General features: G+C 38.0%; 1 protein-coding gene across 3 annotated transcripts in view; it reads left to right on the top strand.

Moving 5' to 3' along the window:
* LOC150109844 (tRNA (guanine(6)-N(2))-methyltransferase THUMP3-like) overlaps positions 1-26,374 on the top strand; it is a 149,690-nt gene that overhangs the window by 3,391 nt on the left and 119,925 nt on the right. Inside the window, exon 1 of one of the 3 annotated variants that reach the window (XM_090396956.1) lies at positions 19,823-19,899. The exons of the other annotated variants lie outside the window; for them this stretch is intronic. The gene's annotated coding sequence lies outside the window, so the exon portion shown is untranslated. Of the gene's footprint in view, positions 1-19,822; positions 19,900-26,374 lie in introns of those variants that run through there. 3 annotated transcript variants of the gene reach the window in all.

The raw sequence follows: 26,374 nt of genomic DNA on the forward strand, positions 1-26,374 counted from the left end.
AAGAGGCAGTGAAGGAAAAGAAGAAAGCATATCAAAAGTTCCTGGCAAATAAGTCAGCTTTTACTCTTACAGAATACAGAGACAAATGTAAGAAAGCTAAACAGTGTGTAAAACTAACTAAACAAAAGTCATGGGAGGACTTTGGCAAGAATATAGAAAATAAATATCAAGAAGGGGTGCTTAAGGGTCAAAGCTGTATAACTGAGAGGAGACCTCCACATAGCCTTTAAAGGAATGCGGAGAACCGACCAGGGCTTCTGACCTAATGTCCAATCCTCACCTTCTCGTGGTGCACCCTGTTGGGTATCTACTTTGATACTGAACGAACGAGGATGGGCTGGCAATTTGGGATTTAGCCGACCAAATTGTATTCTTATTGGTTAAACCAAAATAAAAAATGATGGTACAACATGACAAAATTTCATGCCGGCTGGGGCGTCGCCCGGTTAAACAAGGCCCCCGTTGTTTTCGCCAGGGAACCAGGTCGAACAGCGAAAAGTCAGCTGCTGGAACAAATCTGAAAACAAACCCCAACTCTACATTACCAGAGTTAAAGATCGGTACTATCAACGTAAGAAGCCTGAATGGCAAAGAAATGGAGCTAGCTGAGGAATTAGATAAGTACCAGATCGATAATAATAGGGGTGGCTGAAACAAAAAAAGACCAAAACTGGTGAGATCTTTCTGAGCAATAAATACAAAATGTTATATTCAGGCAATGACAATCAAGGAAAAGAAGGAGTAGCCATAGTATTCAACACAAAATACGAGGCTAATCTTCTTGAATGGCAGTCAGTCTCAAGTAGAGTATTGTGGGCAAATATGAGAATGGGGAACTGGACAATGAGACTTATTTGTGCCTATGGTCCCACAGAAGGTTCTACTAAGGTAGAAGTGGAGGAATTTTTTGACGCTCTAGAAAAAGCAACTGACACAATGAAAAAGGAAAAGTTGGTCCTTGTAGGGGATCTAAATAGCAGAGTAGGAAATGATTGTGAGACATACAAAAATATTTTGGGAAAATTTGGAGAAAAGAGCAAAGCTAATAATAATGGCAAATATCTGTTGGATTTCTGCTCAGGACATGGACTGGTTATTACTAACACCATGTTCAAACATAAAAATGTGCACAAATTCACATGGAGAGAAGAGGCTAGGAATAAGAAAAGTCTCATTGACTATGTTATTGTTGATAGTGATGTTTTCTCCCTGGTGCAGGACACCAGAGTGTACAGAGGATTTGAAATTGGAAGTGATCACTATTTAGTCTTGAGCAGGATAAAATTGAATTTCACATTGAAAAGAATAACATGTAAGAAAGTTTTAAAGCGAATAAAAGTTGAGCAGCTCTCAGATGTAAACTGTAGACTAAAATACAGAAATATTATTGAAAAGAAAATGAAAGAGTTTGAGAACAGGAATCAAACCTTGGAGATTCAGTGGCAAACTCTGAAGGAAACATTGATTGATTCTGCCAGAGAGGCATGTGGTGAGGTTGTGTGCAAGGATAAAAAAATCAGAACTCCCTGGTGGACACAGGAAGTTAAAGAGGCAGTGAAGGAAAAGAAGAAAGCATATCAAAAGTTCCTGGCAAATAAGTCAGCTTTTACTCTTACAGAATACAGAGACAAATGTAAGAAAGCTAAACAGTGTGTAAAACTAGCTAAACAAAAGTCATGGGAGGACTTTGGCAAGAATATAGAAAATAAATATCAAGAAGGTGGCAAAATATTCTGGAGGTTGTTGAAGAAGCTTAGGAATGGAGGAAAGAGTGCTGTAAAAGGAATTAGAGATGATAAAGGTGAAATGAAAACAGGAGAAAAAGATATCCTTGAAGTATGGAGTAATTACTTTGAAAAACTGCTAAATGAAACAAGCAGTGATGACAGCACAGTGATAAAAAACACTGACCAGGCATGCAGTCAGGAATACATATCCATACTTGAAGTAGAAAAAGCCATCAAAGGCTTGAAATGTGGAAAGGCAGCAGGAGTAGATGATATTCGACCAGAAATGCTGAAGTATGGTGGTATAAGAGTCTTACAGTGGCTGCACTGCATAGTTCAGAAAGCCTGGACAGAGGGACGAATTCCCGATGATTCGAGTAGAGCTCTCATAGTACCCATATATAAAAAGTGAAATAAAACTGAATGTGAGAATTACAGAGGTATTTCCCTACTGAGTGTTCCTGGCAAGATCTATGCAAGTATACTTGAGAAACGGTTGAGAAGAATTGTGGAAGAAAAGCTTGGTATAGAACAAGCTGGATTCAGGCCAAATAGAGGCTGTCAGGATCAGATCTTCACTTTACGACAAATAGTCAAGAAAGCATGGGAATATACAGACTGATTTGGAGGAAAATTGTAGATAGGAAGTTAGTAATGATGTAATTTTTTCATGTAGTACTGTCATATCCTGTACATCCCTTGAGGGTACATGGCAGGAATTTGATGATGATGATGATGATGAAATATCAAGAAGGTGGCGAAATATTCTGGAGGTTGATGAAGAAGCTTAGGAATGGAGGAAAGAGTGCTGTAAAAGGAGTTAGAGATGATAAAGGTGACATGAAAACGGGAGAAAAAGATATCCTTGAAGTATGGAGTAATTACTTTGAAAAACTGCTAAATGAAACAAGCAGTGATGACAGCACAGTGATAAAAAACACTGAGCAGGCATGCAGTCAGGAATACATATCCATACTTGAGGTAGAAAAAGCCGTCAAAGGCTTGAAATGTGGAAAGGCAGCAGGAGTAGATGATATTCGACCAGAAATGCTGAATATAAAAAGGGAAATAAAACTGAATGTGAGAATTACAGAGGTATTTACCTACTGAGTGTTCCTGGCAAGATCTATGCAAGTATACTTGAGAAACAGTTGAGAAGATTTGTGGAAGAAAAGCTTGGTGTAGAACAAGCTGGATTCAGGCCAAATAGAGGCTGTCAGGATCAGATCTTCACTTTACGACAAATAGTCAAGAAAGCATGGGAATATAACAAAGATCTGTATTTAAGTTTTGTTGATTTGGAAAAGGTGACAAGGTACCAAGAGAGAAGCTATTCAATACGCTGCAGTTATATGGTGTCAAGGGGTATCATATCAAGCAATACTTAGTCTTTATATGAGTAGTAAGTCAGCAGTTAGAATTGAAGGAGGTAGAGGAAGATGGTTTAATGTTAAATCTGGTGTGAGACAAGGATGTACATTATCCCCTATGTTATTCATTATCTATATGGATCACATTATGAAGGAAAGTGGTATTAAACCTGATATCAAAATTGGAGTTGTTAATGTCAGCTCTTTGCTTTATGCGGATGATGTTATACTTCTTAATAAATTTGCTACAAGTCTGCAAGGTTCTCTGACTAAATTGAATAGCTGTTATAATAGATATGGTATGAAGGTCAGCAATAAAAAGACAAAGACGATGAAAATAGGCAGAATCATTGAAAATGTCAACTGTGTTGTGAATGGAGAACCTGTGGAACAAGTAAAACATTTCAGCTACTTAGGCACGATTTTTACTGAAGATGGTAAATTAAATATAGAAATAGACAACAGAATCAGTAAAGCTGGTATGGTGGGAAGTCAATTGAATAAATTCATATGGAATAAGAGAGAAATTAGTCGGAACACTAAATTAACTGTATACAAGACAGTGTTCAAACCAGTTTTAACTTATGGATCTGAGAGCTGGGTCAGAAGTAAAACACTTGACCAAAGACTAGAGACCACAGATATGAGAATCCTGAGAAAGATTAGAGGCATGAACAGATGGCATCAATGGCAATATCATATTAAAAATGAGGATATTAGGAAAGAACTTGACATTGTCTGCATCCAGGAATGCGTTAGCAGAGCTAATCTCAGGTGGTATGGTCACTTAAATAGAATGGGAGAAGAAAGATTTGCAAAACAAGTGTTCTCTGCCAGGTTGGCAGGAAAACGACCCAGAGGAAGACCAAGATATAGGTGGATTGATACGGTACAAAGTGCCTTAGACGATAGAAATATAAGATCTGATAATGTTGGAGTCTTGACAAGTAACAGACTGATTTGGAGGAAAATTGTAGATAGGAAGTTAGTAATGATGTAATTTTTTCACGTAGTACTGTCATATCCTGTACACCCCTTGAGGGTACATGGCAGGAATTTGATGATGATGATATATATATATTGTAATATTTTATTTATTTTTGCATAATCTGGAAACCCTTCTCTAGAGACCACACATGGAACTTTTTCAAGCCCCTTCAGGCTGCCAAAAGCAGGGCAGTGGTCTCACACCAGGCGATGAAATTTTCTCCCAACAGATCATTATTGAAATCAATAATTTTAATAATCTGAAATTTCAATGTCTGCCATCCATATTTTTGAGATTTTTATGCCACCATTATTGTTTTCATTAGAATGCTTGATCAAAATTTCACAGACTTCTTTAAATTTGCATTCATACCAGGTTTTTTTATATGATGTTTTCCCTATTTGACCTCATGGCCAAGACACATCAAACTCCTTTGTCTCTCATCTCAATAGTTTACCTTCAAGAATCCAGTTTAAGATGGGAAACAAAACTAACAATAGTTTACACTTCCTGGACACCTTAGCTACATGCCTTCCGAATGGTAACCTCTCCTTCACTGTATACAGATCACTCACACAGGCAGATACATTCACAAACTTTCTCAACAATATGCCATTATTAAAACTCTAACCAATAGAGCGTATAATCTTTGCTCCAGTGGAACCACTCCTTCAACATTACTGAATCACATACACAGCACCTTCCTATTCAGTAACCACTAAATCCCCTTCTCAGAGGAGTCTATCCATGCAGGAGAAAAATTACGCTCCCAGATGGCAAAGGAAAGCCTTTCCTCATGGAAAAAAGAAATAGAAGTCCTTGACATGACACGTAGTAGCAGAAAGGCATGGAACTTTGCCAGCAGAATTAGGAAGGATTTCACTAAGCCAAATAAGCATCCACAGGTAATAGCTAATCAAATTGCTCACCAACGTTGCTGAATGGAAAATTCCCTAAAAAGCAGTCAAAAAATAAGATATTTAGAACCCCAAGTGAGGATTAAAATATAATTAATTCAGATTTTACAATCACTGGACTCAAAGCTGCCATAAACCTATTAAAATCTAGAAAATCTGCAGGTCTTGATAATATCTTTAATGAACAAATTATTTTGCATCCAGGACTAAACAATGGTTATTAATTCTATACAACAATTGCCTCAGAACCCAAGGATACAAACTAGCTGGAGGCATGCTAAAGTAGTGGTCTTTCTGAAATCAGGGAAAACTCCAACAAAAGCAAAAAATTAAAATTACAGACCTATATCACTACTCAGCAGTTAATTTTGAGTAGGCTACAACCACTAATTGAACCCAATATTTTTGCTGAGCAGGCAACTGGTTTAAGACCAGGCAAATCCTGTATATCACGAATTCTCAATGTCACTCAATATATAGAAAATGATTATGAGCAAAAACTAGCCACAGGAGCAGTCTTTGTAGACCTAACTGAGGCATATGATACCGTAAACCAGGGGTCTTCAACCTTTCAGACAGTGTGGGTGGCATTAAAAATTTCAATAATGCCCGCTAAGCTATGCTGCGGTATTTAGAATTGTAAGATGCATTCCAGACTCACAAGAAACACTGTGCATTTGATACTTTACATAAAATCCTATAAAAATAAACAAACTCAGCTTTAAGAGCATAGGTAGGGAGTCGTGTTCATGATAAGTACATACAATCAATACTTGAAAAAAGGTAATTTAATGAAGAAACCATTCATTTTTTACAATGTCATTGGGTAATTGGCAATGTTTTTCCTTGACCAGCTTGTCAATGTTGGAAGTCGCTATGCGCAGAGTTTTCTTGAGATGTTGGCCCGTAATCTGAGTTCTTTTGGACATCACATGCTTCATTCTGGAGAACTGCTCACATAAGTATGTGCTTCCTAATGAAGCGCAACACAGCTAATTTTGTAGCATATTCATCAAAACACGAACAGTTGGACTCAACGAGAAGCAGAAAATGAGTTAAGTCTTTTTTTTGCGAGTTGTGCCTCCCAAAGTTTGAGCTTGGCCACAAAAACTTTGATGTGATCAAACAAAGTATGCATCAGTTCATCTTTGGATTGTAGCCGCGTATTTAGGTCATTCATATGCAAAGAGATGTCAGTCACAAAGGCAAGGTCTGCCATCCACTTTGGATCATTAAATTCCGCAATCAGATTCCCTTGGTTTGCATGAATTGCTGTATTTCGCTCCTTAAGTCAAAGACTCTTTTAAGAACCTTCCCTCTGCTCATCCAACGCACATCGCCGTGATCCGCTTTGCACTCTTGGGTCAAAAACTCTTGGAATTGACGATGATTCAATACTGTTGCCCTAATCATGTTCATAACAGTCACAATAACTTTCATGACATTCTCAAATCCAATAGTTTTCAAGCACAAACATTCCTGGTGGATTAAACAGTGGTAAGGGACAAAATCTTTTCCTTCTAGTTCCAGTTCTTTCCGTATCAGTGTAACAAACGCTTCATTCTTTCCAACCATCAGTTACCACACTCTTGAGGTTGGTTTAGCCGTGGTCAAAACACTGGAGTGTTTTCTTGGCGGATTCAAAAATATCAGTACCTTTCGTCGTTCTCTTCATAGGTACGAGCACTAGCAGTTCCTCTGTCACATTGAATTGTTGATCAATACCACAAACAAAGATAGCCAGTTGTGCTGTATCCTTCACATCTGTGATCACATTTAAAGCAAGTGAATAAGACGTAAATTCGGATGACCGTTTTTTTAAAGTTCCTTCATTATCATTGGCAAGTTCTTTGACACGTTGTGCTACAGTTACCCAGACAAACTCGGTTTTTTAAACACTTCCTTATCATTTGGGCACAAGCAGCGATGAGACACTTTCACAAACTCGCTGTCCAAGAAGGCTTTTGATTTTTTATCGATTTTTTGCCGCTATTACATAACTTATTGGAAGTTTATTTTGCACTTAGTTAGACTATAATAAATTTAGTTTAATCCTTTATCTAACTGTAAGCAAACAAAGTTTGCACCTGAAAATATCTTCAGGACTGAGGTAAGGTAGTACATCCCTTGGCAACTCATAGCAAAGGTGGATCAAGCTGTCATCACTCCTTGTCTCAGTATCTCTCATAATGCAAAGCACATCTCATTGCAGATATGTATACTGCTATGCATTAAGGGAAGGGCCACTACCCAGACCAGTTTCAACCTTTATCGAGGTCTTATCAATGGAAGGCGGACCCAGAATGGTGATACTAAGCCAGAAGCAATGGTGAGGTCATATTTTCTTATGCTAGTTAACAACCGGTCTTCAGGACTGAGGGAAGGTGGTACATCTCTTGGCAACTTGTAGCAAAGGTGGATCAAGCTCTGAGTATCTCCCATAATGCAAAGCACATCTCCTTGTGGACATGTATACTGCTGTGTATTAAGGGAAGGGCTACTACCCAGACCGTTTCGACCTTGATTGTGGTCTCATCAGTGGGAGGCAGACCCAGAGTGGTGATACTTAGCCAGATGCAATGGTGAGGTCATATTTACCTATACGAGTTAACAACCGGTGTACCACCTTATTATTAAATTACTCTGGATTTAGAGAAAGATGGTGGAAGTTTATTTTACACTTGGTTAGACTATAATAAATTTAGTTTAATCCTTTATCCAAGTGTAAGCAAACAAAGTTTGCGCCTGAAAATATCTTCAGAACTAAGGTAAGGTGGTACATCCCTTGGCAACTCGTAGCAAAGGTGGATCAAGTTCTCAGTATATCCCATAATGCAAAGCACATCTCCTTCCAGACGTGTATACTGCTATGGATTAAGGGAAGGGCCATTACTCTGACCGGTTTCGACGTTTATTGAGGTCTCATCAGTGGGAGGCAGACCCAGAGTGGTGATACTAAGCCAGAAGCAATGGTGAGGGCATATTCACCATTGCTTCTGGCTTAGTATTACTGCTCTGGGTCTGCCCCTCACTGATGAGACCTCAATAAAGGTCGAAACCGGTCTGGATAGTGGCCTGTCCCTTAATGCATAGCAGTATACATGTCCACAAGGTGATGTGCTTTGCATTATGGGAGATACTGAGACAAGGAGTGATGAGAACTTGATCCACCTTTGCTACGAGTTGTGAAGGGATGTACCACCTTACCTCAGGCCTGAAGATATTTTCAGGTGCAAAATTTGTTTGCTTATGCTTGGATAAAGGATTAAACTAAATTTATTATTACATAACTTACTTTGACGCATGCTTCGCTCTCTTCCCTCTGTCTTTTAAATTAATTTGGAGACGGTTCACTTTGTCCACTCGAAGCCACCCTTGAAGGTGATCGAAATTGGATGCATGCTTTGTCACATAGTGTCATTTTATGTTGTATTCTTTTGATACCGACACTGACTCATGACAAATTAAACACACTGGCTTATCGTCGATCAGCACAAAAAAAGTACAAATTATTATTATTATTATTATTATTCATGATACCTCCAAGGAGTCAGAAGACTCATCGTGGGAGGACACCTTCTATACAACTCTGTCTCCACCACTACCGATCAACTACATCAGTGCCATCTACTGACCACCACCACAACAAGTTTATTTTTGTCTGTAAATTGGTCCACTTTTCATTAAAATCCCAACAAGAATCACTTGATTTACGCATTTTACTCATTGACGCCATAGTGATGGAAGGTGAACCTAAAAAATGATCGAAAATGGTCGTGTAATGGTTATCCACTGAATATGTCTCACACTAATGAAAAAAAGTCTGGTAATACAAAACCACAATAGGCTATGGCTGATACGACGAACCTCTGTGTGCTTATACATGAATATCACACTATTCACGACTGACTGACTGACTTTGGATGAGATCCTCTTGTATTTATATGAAAATAACAAAGTATCAAGAACCTTCGAGATGTATCTGGAAGGCACTAGACAGCAACTAATGCTTCAGCCATGTAACTGTGATGTTAGTACAATTACTTAAGTACTGCTCGGTGCTGGTAGATGTCTGAAGAAGCATTTCTATTTGATATTTATTTTTATAGGATTTTATGTAAAGTATCAAATGCACAGCTTGCCTTCCAAATGTGGAAAGCATCTTACAATTCTAAATACTTCAGTATAGCTTACTGGCTTCGTTGAAATTATTTTTTATTTAATCGTGTTTTAATGTTAAGTAGTTATTTTTTCAAAATGGCCAGCAGGCCACGGCAAAGGGTTTTGCAGGCCATGCGTTGAAGACCCTACCATAAACCATCTTACACTCAGAAATAAAATATATGGAATAACTAGAGACTATCGCCTTGTCCTCCTGATCCAATCACTCTTGGAAAGCAGATGCTTTTTTGTGGATCTGGGAGGTAGGCAGAGCCGCTGGCCTCCCCCAGGAAGCGTGTCATCACCATTACTTTTCAACATCTACGTCAATGATTTCCCCATCTTTTCAGGAACTAGAAAATGTTATGTACACTGATGACCTTTTCTCATGTAAAAGAAAATGCTGATGGTGTTTCAACACACTGTTTTGTTCACAGAGAAGTGTTGATGTCAAAATCTCTTGGAGATGAAGCGAAAAACGTTTTTGATGATGCCACAAAAATGGCTAACTTCATTAAACAAAGGCCAGTTCACTCCAGAATGTTTAAAAATCTGTGTGAAAACCTGGTCAAAGAGCATATAAATCTCTTGCTCTATACAGAAATCTGGTAGCTAAGTAGAGGAAAAGTTCTAAATAGGGTGTTTGAGCTGAAAGATGAATTGCAGAGATATTTTCAAGAAAACAATAAACAAGATTTTGCCCAAGTGTTTTGAAGATCAAAAGTGGGTGCAGATGCTAGCCTATTTAGCCAACATTTTTCATTACATTAATATGCTGAATAAGTTATTTAAATTAAGGGGATATTAAATCCCACAATGTTTTAAAACCGAATAAGAAACTCAAAGATTGGAATCAGAGAGTTTCATGCCGAATATAGTAAACTATAAAGTATCGGCGATCACTAGCGTGAGCTAATGCAAGTGACCCTAGTACGTAGTACAATACCGGACAACTCGTAGCAAAGGTGGTAAAGTTCTGATCGCTATTCTTGGTATTTTCCATAATGTAAAACATATTTCCTAGGAAATGTGTTTTACATTTCTAAGTCTATGAGCCATATGCTTGCCCAGTGAGGGCAGTGAAATTAGCTGTGTTCAGCTGTACTTAAGATGTATTTTAGCCTTTTATATTTGTAGCTTTCTGCTTCATTATATTCCGAAGCTTCCTTGATCAACGGATTTGGGTGGTTAGAACTTCACTGCTAGATCTAGAAGAAGGGAAGAGATGTAAGGAATGTTGACTTCTCTATGGATCTGGGTGTTTCTGATAAACCAAGGGGCATCCAGAATCATTCTCAGGCACTTATTCTGCAATCTCTGTAGTTTTAGAATATTTATATTTGCGGTGTGGCTCCATGCTGGGGACACATAAGTGATGACTGGCCGAATCACCATCTTGTAAATTGTTAATTTTGTTTGTGTATCCAATTTGCTTTGTCTGTTGATTATAGGGTAGAGTTGGGCTATGACCTTGGATGGCTTTGAGGTAATGTGTCTTATATGATTGCCGAATACAAGTTTTCTATCCAGGATCACTCCGAGATATTTGACTTCTCTCTGCCACGGAATCTTAACTCCCAAAAGATGAATATCCTCCATGTTGTGGATTTTCTTCCTTGTAAACAGTATGGCTGAACTCTTCTGTGGGTTAATTTGGATCCTCCAGTCCGCCAGCCATCTCTCTAATATATGTATACTGGTTTGCAATCTTCTAGTTGCCAGTTTTGGGCTCAGAGATCTTGCTATTAATACAGTATCATCTGCATATAATGCAGTGAATGTTGTTCTCGGGTTCAGAGGGATATCTGCTACATAGATTGAGAACAGGAGAGGGGCCAGAAGAGAGACCTAGGGTACTCCTGCGAAGACCCTGTGTCTGGACGAAATCAATTCTCTGACCCTCACCTGCATATATCTGTCTTTCAGGTATGAGTGGAGTATTCTTATCAACTTGATTGGAAAGCTGAACTTTGAGTTTGTAGAGAAGGCCTTAATGTCACACTTTGTCAAGCGCTTTCTCTGCATCGATGAAGTTGGCAGCAGTACTGATTTTCCAATTGAAACCTTTTGTAATGATTTCTACTAGCCTGTGGACTTGTTTAGCTGTATACTGTGGGCCTTGCAGAAGCCAAAGTGCTCGTCAGGCAAAACTCCTAACCTATCCGTTTCTGCTTGGAGTCTTGTGAGGATCACTTTCTCTTTTACCTTTCTGAGGCTGGACAACAGGCTGATTGGCCTATAGCTCTTGGGAAGGTAAGGTTTTTTTCCTGGCTTCTTCGGTGGCACGATGGTGACTGTTTTCCACACAGTGGGAAAATGCTGGAATCTGAAAATTGCATTGATAATATTGACGAGATGAACTATGGCCTTTCTTGGGAGTAGTTTTACTATTCGGTTAGTTATGCAATCAGGTCCTGGAGCCTTTTTATTATTTAGGTGTGTGACAATATTTATTACTTCAACCGGAGTAGTCAGAGTGATGTGTTCAGAATTAACAGTGTGCTGCCATAAAGTTGATCTAACATGCCGATGAATTTTGTACATAAGGTTAATATTAAGGTTTGCATAAGATGGATTGCTTTGAGATTCAGGGTTATCTATCAGTGCTTCAGCTTTCTCTTCATCTTTGTGAACTGTCCCTTTCTTTGTTTGTACAGGGGGTATGAGTTGCTTTTTGGTGCTGATGGCTCTTAGGAATTTCCAGACTGAGTAATCTTCAGTCTTGATGTTAGCCAATTTGGATTCCCATTGGTGGTTTCTATGTTTTTGGAGAGCTTCCCAGACCTGTCTGTTTAGGTTGTTCAATACTGTTTTGTCTTGTGGGGCTCTGATATTGTGGTATCTCTTTCTGGCTCTATTTTTTGCTCTGATTAGCTCTATGATTTCTTCTGGGATACGGTTGGTTGGGTGGAAGACAGTGGATGATCTGACTGATTCTATTGCTTTCTGAATTTATATGGTTAAGTTATTTACTGCTGTGTCAATCTCTTCCTTTTTACTGATATTGGGCACTGGACCAATATAATCTGGAAGAACTTTGGCTAACCTATCCCAAGGTATGAATGTGTGTGGAGGAGAGAATTGATCTGATGAACCTAGATTAAGCACTATGGGACTGTGGTCAGAAGATAATTCGTTAACTGTTTCCAATTTATATTGGTATCTTATATTTTTGAAAATGACGATGTCTAGCACATCTGAGCTACCTGATGGGCTGAAGTGAGTGGGCTCGGTGGGACCTGTCACCACTGCAGAGTTCAGCATTGCGTAGTTAAATAGTGTGTAGCCTTTGCAGTTAATTGAAGAGCTGTGCCAAGCTGTGTGTTTTGAATTGAGGTCTCCTGCTATTATTATGGAATCATTTTGTCTAAGTATGGAGTCCAGATCAGTTGTTAACAGAGGAATGCTCGTGGGTATATAAGCAGCATAAATCTTGAGACTGCCAGCATTGCTGGTATGTACTTCCACCCTGGTCACCTCAAGGTTTACAATTTGAGGGGTTGGCTATTGTATTATGATTCAAATAACTCTTAATATATATGGCAGTGCCTCCCCCCCCTGCACCAGTTCTGTCATTTCTGTACATAGTTTATCCATGGATTTTAGGGTTATTGGCTGAGCTTAGGTGTGTTTCACCAATCAGGAGGATGATATCAGCACTGAGACGAATTGCAAATTCTTGAAGCTCCAAGACCTTGTTCATTAATCCATTCGCTCATGCCACTATCATGAGTGACTTGGGTTTAAATTTTTTACTCATGACAGATGGCTGTTATAATGGTTTGAGTGCCTTGGAGGAATCTCTTTCTGGAAGATGGTGAAGGGCTTGTCTTGCTGAATTCCTTTCAGCATGGTGGCAAGCGTGACAGTTAGAACTGATGTTAGGTTGGAACCCTCTGGCTCGAGAGATGTGGGTTACTTAGTGCTGATGTTGCCGCAGCATATGTTTTGATCGTGGTTGTGGGTCATGTTCCTTCCTGTTTGGTTGAAGGTGAGGTGTTTCGAACTGGGGGATAGCCCACTAGGTTGCTTATAGTGTCATTACGAGGAGGAGCAAGATTGGCTTTTGCTGACCCTCGATTTTTTGGATTGAAAAGGCATCCCTTGTAGTTGGCGGGGTGAGGTCCTCTGCAGTTTGCGCAGCAGATAGGAGTAGTGCGTGGCTTGGAGCAGGTACTGGCATGGTGTCCCTCGTCGCACTTCAAGTACCTGTAGACTGCCTTACATAATTTTTGGGAGTGCTCAAACCTTTGGCACCTATGACACTGTCCAGCTGATGCCCTCTTTCTAAGTGGCTCAATTGTTATTTTGAGTCCGCATACTACAGTTAGATCATAGATTTGTTTCTGTGTGTGTTGCTTATTTCCACCAGCACCAAAGGCATTGGTCTTTTATCTGCTCTGAGCATCCTGCTCACCTTTACTATGGACAAGCCCTGTCTAGAGAGATCAGTGCTCACATCTTCAGGAGTGATACCTTTAGCTATCCCACATAGAACTTCAGGTTCTTTTCACTGGGTAAAGTGAAGGTGTGGTATGGAACATTGTCCATAAATCTGGTCATCTGTCTGTAATCCATGACAGTAGTGGGTTGTATTTTAACTCCCTCATCTGAGTTTTTGGCCGATGAGAACAAGATGTTTTGTTCTCTGAGGGCTGACGAGACAGGGATCCATTTTTCCTTATCCCTTAAGATGACTGGTGGTATCTTTTCTTTAAGAACATCGAGCGTTTCCATCCCTGTTGTTTTGGGTTCTTCAACATTGGTGGAGATTTTCCTTTTCTTTTTGACCATTTGGAATTCTGTATGTTTTTCCAAGGTCTGATAACTGCTGTCTTGGGGTGTAGCATCTTCCATACTTGGGGAATGTGCAAAATCTGATTGCGTCAGAGTTATCGGATCTTCACTTATGTCATCTATATTGTCCTCTGTGACTGCTGAGGGGGGGGGGATGTGTCAGAGCTTGACTTTTCCCAGCCAATTATCACTCAGCAGCTTTCCTAGTCTGAGGAATTCATTGTATACTTCCTCAAATTTGGCCTCATTCAGAAGTTTTGCCATGACAACAATAATTTAGAAATGTGTAAAGACACAGATGGAGAAAGAGTAGAGATTTCTCAGGTGTCCCGAGCAGGTTACAAGTAATCCTGTGGACTTTTGAGGGTCCACTAGCAAATCCTGTAGACACGCTCAGGTTGAAGTAATGCAGAAGACATATTTCCACATACAAGTAGCCAAAAGGTGTCACACCTTATTATTAAAATACTCTGGATTAAAGATAGTTCTTGGAAGTTTTCCACTTCGTTATACTATAAATTAAAGATGCCAAGAAATTATATTCTTGGTTTAATCCTTTATCCAAGTGTAAGCAAACACTAAGTGAAGTGATGTGAAGTCATTAGCTCTTATATACGAATTGTCCTGAAAATACTTCAGGTGCAAACTTTGTTTGCACTTGAAGGATTAAAGGATTAAACCAAGAATATAATTTCTTGGTATCTTTAATTTATAGTATAACGAACTGGAAAAACTTCCAACAACTATCTGAATCCAGAGTATTTTAATAATAAGGTGTGACACCTTTTGGATACTCGTATATGGAAATATGATTTCTGCATTACTTCAACTTTGGTATCACCTCTGGATCTGGTTCTTGCTGATGAGATCTCAACAAAGGTCAAAACCAGTCTGGGTAGTGACTAATGTTCCCTCTAAGCTGTGCGCGTGCACACGTTTTACAACTAGCGCACAAAGCAAAAAATATGCGCACATTAGATTTTCAAGATGAAATTAAAATTTATTAATTAAAGAAGTTCCACCTAAACATTAACCTATAAATTCTTTAAAAAATACGGTAACTCGGCAACGCTCAAGTCTATAACCTGACATTTTTTATTACATTCTCGAAGTTGCATAAAACTTATAAATTATTAACAGTAACCCTATTTGAGGCTAGCGATTTGATGCCAAAGTGAAAGGAGTGTGGCTTAAATGTGTAATTTTTAAGTAGCATATAAAATGGTGCACGGTTTGTTTACATCTCAGGCCTGACTCATGGAAAATTCCCAAACATGATTGGCTGATCAAATTAGTACAAGATCATGACGAATTAAAACAATGGTTTCATAATTTTAATAAAAATACAGTAGAAATCTGTTATAACGATCACGGTTACAGCGAATTCACGTTTATAACGAATAATTTTGAAGGTATATTTGAATTACATTTGATTTAATGCATGTATTTCATGTTTATTATGAATTCGTTTCACTGGAATAGCGAACAAATAATACATGTTAGTCATTCCTTTATTGACATTTCGTACGTATGCATTTTCTCGTTGTGGAAAAATGTCGGGAGTCAAACGGAAAATTTTATCAGTTTCCGAAAAAGTAAAAATTATGCAGGAGGTGGAAAGTGGCCAATCAAATCTGACAGTAGCAAAGAAATATGGTTTGTCCCCATCTACAATATCAACAATTTGGAAGAATCGCAAGTTGACTCTGAAAGCTTTTGAAAACAATTTATCGAAGTGTAAAAAACTTAAAAAGTGTAATAAAAGTGACGTTGACGAGGCACTTCTTTCCTGGTTTAAAGTGCAAAGAACCCGCTGGCTTACCTATTAGCGGACCAATTTTGAAAGTTCAAGCCGAAAATTTTGCTTTTCAACTTGGTTATAGCGATTTTAAATGCAACAATGGGTGGATTGATCGCTTTAAGAACAGAAACAATATTGTCTACGCAAAAGTAAGTGGCGAGGCGTTGTCCATTGACAAAAATGTTATTTCTGACTGGATCAAGAATGTATGGCCGGACATCAAACGAAGGTTTGGATACAACAACATTTATAATGCAGACGAAGCAGGGGGTTTTATAATTTAACGCCCAATAAAACTTTTCAATTTAAAAACGAAAAGTGCATTGGTGGAAAACTTATCAAAAATAGACTCACAGTTTTAGTTTGTGCGAACATGACCCGGTAGCGATAAAAGAAAGCTTCTTGTAATTGGAAAATCGGCAAAGCCTAGATGCTTTAAAAACATAAAGAAACTTCCCGTTGATTATACAGCGAATAAGAAGGCCTTGATGACATCTTCAATTTTCGAAAATGAAATTCGCAAGCGGGATAAAAATCTTCGCAGTGAAAACTGGAAAATTTTGTTATTGATAGACAACTGCCTTGCCCATCCTGTAGTGGCTAATTTAACAAACATAAAACATGTTTTTTTGCTCCTGAATGTGACATCTGTCTTGCAACTACTTGATCAAGGCGTAATTAGATATTTTAAATTCCATTTTCGTTGTCTGTTAGTCTTGGAACTGATAGAATGCAGAGAAAAATCCACGGAAAATGCTTATGCTTACGACTCGAAGATCAGTGTACTTCACGCAATATGTTTAATGAGTGATGCTTGGAATTTGGTGTCATCGTCTACGATACAAAACTGTTTTAATAAAGCCGATTTTGCGGAATACGACTGTGCAGAGATTGATAATTTTGTAGACATGATAATGGCGTCGCAACTTCGGGTATACCGACAGACGCTAACATCTTAAAACAAATCTCTCATGCACCAGAAGAAGATAATAGTAGTAGTGACTCCGAGGAAGAAAATAGCAATGATGAGAAAATCGTTACTTGGTGTGAAGCAGAAAGTGCTTTACATATTTTAACAAGATTTATGGAATCGCGATCTGTAAGTTCAGACGACACATTCAAGCATCTTAGTGGTATAAGGAACAATTTCAAACGTATGAAATATGCGTCTTGTGCAAAGCAAAGCACACTTGATGATTTTTTATGTAAAAATGTGAAGTTTTAAAAATAAATTTTTGTTCTTTATATGTATGTATGCACATATGTATTTATGTTACCCAATATACCTATGCTGAGAAAAATCTGAAAACATTTTTAATTCGCTCAAATTATGACCTTCTTGGATATAACAAATAACGGTTATTAAGAACAAATATATGCGTTCCCGTGGAATTTGTTATAAACGAGTTCTACTGTGATTAAATACTTTTAAAAACTTAATTAGAGTACAATTAAAAATATTGTAACGTTTCAAAATTCTCTGATTTTTAAAAGGAATTTTAAAATAGTAGGCTAAATAATAAAATTCGTGTACGTGCATTGAGATACAAAAATTTAATTAAATTAACCAAGTTAATTAAATCTAGCCTCTAGGCATATCTTTTAGCTCTTGTGTTGCCCTCGGCAACGTTTAGTGTTGGTTCAGCTTTTGCCTTGCCAAGTTATTCAGTGAATAGTGTACATTTGTAAATTTATAAAAACAATAAAAAACATTCTTCAAATAACAGAATTGCAAAAATCTGATGCACAATGTCAAATTCAAAGGGAGCAAAAGGTGTGAAGTGAAAATGAACTGCTAGCTGCTTTAAAAGTGAATGGCTGGATGAAATAGCGAAAACTGCTATGCCAAAAGCTCATGAGTTGATAAACATTCAGCTGTGTAAAATATTTATGTATGATGCTACAATTGGTGTTGTTTGTATTTATTGTCATGATGCAAAGGTTGCTGGGGATTTTGCTAATGGGAAGAAGTTTGATGTCACTTAGAAGTTGGACTTTTTGAAACACCATTTGACAAGTAAAATACATCTGGATGGTGTACACAAACTTAGGCAACAAAATTCTTCATTGCCAGCTCCAGGATATTGAAAGTTCAGATGACCGAGAGAGAAAACAATCAAACCCAGAGCAGATTAAAGTTCTTATTGACAGTGTCTTATTAGTTGTTAAGACGAATAACTCTTTACTTTCAGTTCAACTCCCAGACAGCTGGCGAAGCAAAAATTATGCATTTGAATTTCGGAAAACAATCAATTTAATTGTTGAAAACGACGTTTGAGCAAATTGCATCTGCAAATTTCCACACCTTAATCATTGATGAAAGCACTGATATAACTGTTAACAAATGTCTCATTCTCTATTTTAAGTTTAGACCTAAAGATAGTAATGAATATAAAACATATTTTGGCGGAATAATTCAGTTGCAGGCATGTGATGCCTCCTCCATTATGTTAGCTATTAAACAGTTTTATCAAGAAAAGAAACTTAATCTCCAAAAAATGGTGATGTTTACCTCTGATGGAGCTGCAGTGATGCTTGGCAAAGTTAATGGTGTCACTGCAAAACTTAAATTAGAAGTTCCACATCTTGTCTAGCAACACTGTGCAGCTCACCGTGAGGATCTGGGGATCTGTGATACGTGGATGGAAATTAAACTAATCAGAGATATTGATACATTAATGAGAACAGTGTACACACTCTTTTCTCGTTCCACGGGGAAGAGACATGAATTTAAAGAAATTGTTGAAGCGTCTGAAAATGAAGCTATTGCCCTCAGACCACTCAATGAAGTGCGGTAGCTATCCAGACATTTTTCATTACAGGCAATAATAAGAAACTACGAGGGACTGATCACATATTTTGAAAAAGACAAATCAAATGATCCCATGGTTAATCATTGTCACAATAAATTAACTAACGTGACATTCAAAATAGCTGTTAATGTTTAAGTGATGTTTTTGAAGAAATGGCTTCCATGTGCAAAATCTTACAAAGGAGTATTACACCACTAGACAGTCATCACTTTGCCAGAGGGAAGATTAACAAAATCAGGAATCAGTATTTAGAAGGTGACGCTTGCTGGTGTGACAGAGTAAATGCTTTACTTAAATAAGAAGAGACTGAACCAGTAGATACCAGGCCCCTGTTAATTTTATAAATTGTTTATGTGCACATTTAGAGGACAGATTCCCTGAGAATGAGATACAAGAATGGTCAGTGTTTGATATCTCCTCTATTTCACATTGTGATTTCTCATTTGGTAGTGAACATGTTAATGCCCTTTGTCTTAAATATCTTGATTTTCTGGATGATACTACAGAAATAATTAGTCACGTTAATGATTTCAAATTTTCTGTACAAGAAAAAATTAAATGTAAAATGATATCAAATTTTACACAAATGGTTGTATCTGCTCTTCAAAATGAGCAGTTTTGTGATTTGGCAAAGTTGATGGATATTGGAGGAACCTTCCTTGTATCTAGTGCAGACTGTGAGCGAGGTTTTAGTCTAATGAATCAAATAAAAAACCAAATTAGAAACCGTTTAGAAGAATGTCATTTGGATATGCTAATGAGAGTGAAAAGTTACCAATTATATGGAAATTCAATTAATTTAGATAATGTGTATAAAGAGTGGGTGAATGCCAAAGACAGAAGAGAGAAAAAATAAAGAGATAGAAGCTAGAACTAAACGAGATGAGAATTAGTAACGGGCTTATTATGAATGTTTAACAAGGTGAGAATTAGTAATGGGAATATTATATTATGTATGTTTAGAGTTATTTGCAAAGTTAGAAAATTTAATTAAAGGCAATCAGTCACTAGTGTTATCTTTTTTTTTTTACTTTATTTCTTACTTCTAATCAGATCAATATTAAATACATATAAAATATTTATGTTAGCTCTGTGATTGATGTCACACAACTTACTTGGTGATGATAATAATACACACACTTAGAAAATCCTATCTATTACAGTTGGTATCGTGTTGGCTTCGCATGCGCGAAGTCCCCAGATCGAGTCCTGCCCAAGGCTTGTGAATCGTGATTTCCGACTGTTTACTGGGGAGGCTACTGCTGTGTGTGGGAACACGGTGGGGAGTTGGGGTGCCCTGGCTGACGTCCCATTGACACCAGAAGGTATAGAGTGAACTAAAATCTTTTAACTTTTTTGCTTAAATGATCAGTATGGTGACTCGTATGGGTGTGCACACACTCACAGCAAAAAATTAGAGGGAACGTTGGTAGTGACCCTTCCCATAATGCATAGCATTATACATGTCCATAAGGATATGTGCTTTGCATTATGGGATACTAAAGCAAGTGATATGAAGTTATTAGCCTCTATATATGAGTTGCCCTGTCTGGAAAATACTTAAGGTGCAAACTTTGTTTGCTTACGCTTGGATAAAGGATTAAACCAAGAATATAATTTCTTGGCATCTTTAATTTATAATGTTAACATTGTAAACAACTTTATGTGAGCTTTAAGGAGAAAAAGAATTAAAAAAAAAAGTGGTGGAAACACGCCACCAGTTACATTGTATAGCTTTTGACATGTTTAATTAAAATGAAGTTTAGTTCTGGTTGTAAATTTATTTTTATATTTTTAACAGATATTTTAGTGGCATGTATTACTCAGTGCATGTTGTTATTATTATACTATTTTATTCATGCTTATGTATTATAATAACCTTTTGATACATCCTATACATTGTAAGTTCATTATTAATATATGTTTTTAAAAATTTCTCCATTAAATTGAGGGCCTGTAGTTCTTAAATTTAGACTTAGTTAAGATCTCTACCAGAGTTGGAAAATATTTATTAAGCAATCCTGTCCTTTCTTTATTACTGTCAGTTAAAATTCCACTCTTCCTTTTATGGGACCAAATGGTCCCATAAAACTCTTACTTTTTTGTTTAGATGGGAATTTTTAAAATTTCGATCGCATCCTATCATCTTATTAAGATGTTACTCATTGTTTCTTTTATGTTTCATTCTTTACTGGTAACTGATATTATGCATATAAAGCAGGATTATCAAATTGTTCTGGGGGAATGTAGCAGAAGCAGTGAATGATAGTGCACTAAATACGAATTAGAGTTTGAAGGAAGTAGTTGAAAGTAATAATGTTAATGTTGAGATGCTAGTGTGGAAAGCAATTGCACGCTTATGTGTACTCCTTCACAGGACAAAACATTAGCTCAAGTGACTGGAGAAACGATGTGTGTATGACACAGAAAGAAAGGAGAATTAAAGAAAGAGTGAATGGGAAAAGCATAAAAGTTTGAGAAACTGGGAGAGAAGTAATAGTATTGTATGGGGATTTGATGATAAGAGGTATACTTAATGAGAAAGTGACAAAAGCATGTTTTCCAGGTGCGAAGATAAAGGATGTTAGTGAAGCTGTAAATATGCAGAAGAAAGAAGCAAACGAGTTAATTGTTTTATTAGGCACAAATGACTGAAAGGTGAGAAATATGCAATGAGAGAAGATTTGAAAGAGTTGTTAGTGGAAGCACAAATGAAGAGTAAGAAAGTAAAGATGTAAGTGCTGCCTCAGTATGATAGAACAGAACTGAAGAGAAGAGCTATGATTGTCAATGAGAATATTGTGCATGAGGAATGGTGTGTGCAGTTTATTGATGTATGGAGTGAATTTGATGGATGAAAGGACTTATATATGCCCAGCAGACAACATTTAAACGGTTTTGAGTTGGTTGTTTGAAGAAAAGTGTTGTTTAGTAAGAGTGGTAATGCAAAACCAGGGAAACTAGAGATATAAGGGAGGATGAAATCAAGCATGTCTGGCCACCACTGTGATAAATGAGTGTGTGTACAGTAATGATTATGCAATGCCAAATGGAATTTCACAGGTTTCTGATTTGAAAGGGTTAGTAATAACATTAAACAGGCTTATAACTATGGGTACAAGGGATGTTGAAATGCATTCACATGAATGCAAGAAGAATCAGGATGAGGAGTTTTTGGCATTGGTCAGCTCAACTCAGGCAAAAATTATAGGCATCAGTGAGACCTGTTTGACCTAAAATAATATAGGGACAGAATGTTAAATTATTGTATTTTTTACTATTACTATTACTATTATTACAGGCAACTCCAGGGAGTCATTAGACTCATCGAGGGAGGCCCCAAATCATATTCATCACAACTATTCGACATTCATACAGTATCTATCATACCTCGCCTTAAACTCATTCACTGTCACAGCATCCACCACAGACTCAGGGAGCGCATTCCACTCATTCACTACTCTAAAAGTAAAGAACCCAGCTCTAACACCTTTACTAACCACACTTTTGCCCAGTTTCCATGGATGTCTCCTAGTCCTCCCACAACCAGCCCTGTTCTCAAAAATATCTTCTGAATTAATTTTATAGAAACCCTTCAGTAATTTGAATGTCTCAATCATATCTCCCCTCCTCCGCCTATCAACCAATTTTTGCAACCCACAAATCCTCAACCTGTTCTCATACGATTCATTCCACAGACCTGCTATCATCTTGGTCACTCGCCTCTGGATCCTCTCCACCTCCTCCCCATCAAGAAGAAACCTAGGTGACCAAATCTGAGCACAGTAGTCGAGATGGGTCTTATCAAGGCTCGATACAGAGGAACAATAACCTGCTTGTCTCTGCTTGTCAACGTATTCTTCAGCAACTAAGTGATTTGATGAGCTGATTTGGCCACTTTTGCAATGTGTCCCCTAAATTTCAATTCCTTATCCACCAACACTCCTAAATCTCGTGCCTCATCAATTTCCTGGAGCACGGTTCCACCAATGCAGTAAACTGCCACCAATCTTTTCACCCCAAAATGCATAACCTTACATTTTGCCACATTAAATTGACATCCATTCTCCTTAGCCCAGACCTCCAATCTATCCAAATCATCCTGCAAAATTTTGACGTCATCTGCATTCACTATTGCCCTACCCAACTTCGCATCATCCGCAAACAAATGAACTGTTCCTCTCAGATCCTTTCCTATATCATTTATGAACAAATTAAACAGCAGTGGTCCAAGAACAGATCCTTGTGGCACACCACTAGTCACAGGCCGTCTTGTGGACTCTACTCCTGAGTAAACCACTCTCAGATATCTCTCCGTCAACCACCCTCTTATCCATCTCACCAACCCTATGTTCATTCCCATATGCTGCAATTTACTGATTAGAATTCCATGTGGTATCCTGTCAAAGGCCTTAGCAAGGCCCAGTAGAATCACTGTAAACCCATTACCCTTATCCAGTTCAGCCGTCACTGTGTTATAATACGTGAGCAAGTTACTGAGGCATGACCTACCCTTCACAAAACCATGCTGTCCCCGATACAGTATCCCATTTTCTTCTATCCAATCTTGTATTTTCCTCTTGACTATTTTCTCTAAGACCTTGATAATGATTCCTGTTATGCTGATTGACCGGTAATTTTCAAGAGCAGCCTTGGAACTACCTTTTGTGCAGTGGAACTATTTTCCCCTCTTTCCACCCCCTTGGGACTGACCCAGTCCTGAGAGGATTGAAGGAACAGGACAGGAGGTAGGATATTCTCTTCAACTTCTAATTCTGATGATAACTGAAGAACAAAATCAACGTAATTAGAAGATAAAGAGAATTTTAGGTCTGAAAGAGATGGTTCAGACCTGAACCATCTCCTTCAGGCTGTCTGGTATGAGATAGAGGCAAATAGGACAGAATACATCGTTGGGTGCTGCTATAGATAGTGTGTGTGTGGGGGGGGGAGAATCTAGATGCCACATATTGGCAGATTATCATAATGAGTGTAATGCGAACAGTTGTTATGGGAAAGTTTAACTATGGGGACATCAATTGGAGGGAGGAAAGGGGGCATGGGTGTCAAGATGGAAGTGGGAGTTATACAGTTGCTTCCCTCTATAACATGTTTCATGTTATAGAGGGAAGATAGCCAAGGTAGACACACTGCACTGCCTCCAGTTGGAAAGTGACCATGCTGTCTTGTTCTGGGAAGTTGTCAAACATGTGGAATTCTCTATCAAGAAGGATTGTTCAACTATACCCTCTGTCCATAAAGAAACTGAACTTTTCGAAAATGGAAGAAACCAGTGGCGCCACCTGTTGTATCTTCTTTTTGTTGTCGAAAGCAGCAACCTTCATTAGTGTTGTGTCAACTGTTTATGACATTTGTTTCATTAGAAGCCTAGTTATAGTGCCAAGAGTGACAGTGTGTTTTGACAAATAGTCAAAAAAACGAGTTTCAAACAGAGAGCTGCGATTGACTTTTGTGTTAAACTTGGTAAAAGTTTTACCGAAGCACATCAAATGCTTCAAAAAACATACATTGATGAATGCTTATACCATGCTCAAATTTGCGAGTGGTTTAAGCGATTTCATTATGGGATACTAAACTAAAAGTGGTCATGTGACGCTTGAGGACGATGAAAAGCCATGCCATCCAAAAACTGGACTGAGCGAAGTTAACATCCAAAAAGTGTGTGATTTAATCAAAGAAAACCCAAAATCGTCCATGCCATTGATTGAAGATGAATTGGGGATTCCAAAATCAACTGTGCACAACATTTTGACTGAGAGTTTAGACCTTTGTAAATTGAATTCGCAATTTGTTCCCCACAAGTTGACCAACAACCAAAAAATGTATCAAATTGAACACTGCAAGTACCTCATTAAAATCGCTCATAAAGACTTGAAACAATCGTTACTGGTGACAAAATGTGGTGTTTTGAGTATGAGTTCTGAAACAAAGCACCAGAATGCTGGGTGGAGACTACCAGAAGAGGGGGCATCTGAAAAAAAGTCACCTGGAGAAGTTAAAGACAATGCTGATTTGTTTCTATGATTCCAAGAGCATTATCCACAAAGAATTCGTTCTGCCTGGTCGAACAGTCAGTAGTGAGTTTTATCTTGAAGTTTTGAAGCAATTGATAGCGAGAATTCGTCACGTACAGCGTGAATATCTTGATGCAGGCAACTGGTCACTTTTGCACGATAATGCACCATCTCATCATTCGAACATTGTGAGACAGTTTTTGAGCAAAAACCAAGTTTGTGTGTTGGATCACTTGCTGTATTCACCTGATTTAGCACCCTGTGACTTCTTTCTCTTCCCCCGACTTCATTTGCCGATGAAAGGAAAACGATATGACACCATTGAAAATGTTCAAGCAGCAGTAACCACAACCCTCAACAGTATCTCAAAAACCATTATAAAAAACTCATTTAACAAATTAATTGACCATGCCAAATGCTGTATCGAAGCTGAGGGAGAGTATATTGATTGAAATAAATAATTTGAAGAATTATAATTGACCTGTGTTTTATTTTCTATCAAAAGTTTGGTTTCTTTTTGGACAGTGTGTGTATAAGGCTGGTGATTATGAGAAAGACTCAGGAGTCGTCTTGGAACAGTGCCCTGGCTTGAGAAGCTACAAGGAAAGAATGTCAGTAGTGCATGGCAAGTGGTCAGAAGATTGCTTGAGAGTAGCAGGGCCCTACTTACACTTTTCCTGTGGCAGACTGCTCTGGATGCCCCTCCCTCATTGTCTCAGCTCTGGCAGGGTTCCAAGGGAGTGGGAAAATATGATAGTACTATTGCATTAAAGTAGCTCCAAGACAGAGATAGCAAACTTCAGACCAATTAATATATAAGGAGTGGTTGTTAAAGTATTGGAAAAGTTGTTGAAAGGTAACTCTATAATGGGTAGCATGGACTTAATAACTTAGTCACATTTTATAATAAATTGACAGCAGAATTGGATAAAGGTAATGGCTATACCATGGTACTGTTAGACTTTGCCAAGGCATTTAACAGAATACCACATGGAAAACTTACAAAAGCTACAGCAAATAGAAATGGATATTAGACTTATATAGCATGGGTGGGTGTGTGTGTGTGTGGAGGGGGTGACAGACAGACACCATAGAGTAGTATATAGTGGAGTGGAATCTAGAAGGATGATCATGACTAGTGGAGTACCTCAGGGTTCGATACTAGAGCCACTATTTAATTTGAATATCAATGACATAGGGAAAGATGTACAAGGGGATATTCAGTTGTTTGCTGATGATGCAAAACTGGGGAGAACAATAGTTGATAAAGATGATATAGGTATCCTGCAGAATGATTTAAATAAATTGGCATTGTGGGCAAAGAATAATGATTGTTAATTTAATATTGCATATGGTGTGTCATATTGATTGTATTGGTTTGTAGGAAATTGATGAGGCTAGAGACTTGGGGATAATGGTGGACAAAGAGTTAAAATTCAGAGGGCATATTGCAAAAGTTTGTAAAATAGCTAAATGAATTACTTGGATGTTGAAAAACGTGCTAACAAATAAAGATAAGGAGGTTATCTCTCTTTGTACAGTAGTCAAGAAGTGGCCAAAGGCTATGATTTGGCTTGACTATTGTGCACTGATTTGGTCACCTGGGTTTCTTAGAGACCAGGAGGTGGTAGAGAGGATTCAGTGAAGAAGGGGTGACAGGTCTGTGGAATATTGTCTGCGAGAATAGCTGGAAGGTTTGTGAGTTAGAAAGTTTAGTTGATAGATGGAAAAGAGGGAACATGATGGAAACTTTTAAGATATTAAA

The sequence above is a fragment of the Typopeltis vanoorti genome, chromosome 1 (genome assembly GCF_054136105.1).
Source record: "Typopeltis vanoorti isolate ZY-2024b chromosome 1, IOZ_Tvanoo_1.0, whole genome shotgun sequence".
NCBI lineage: Eukaryota > Metazoa > Arthropoda > Arachnida > Uropygi > Thelyphonidae > Typopeltis > Typopeltis vanoorti.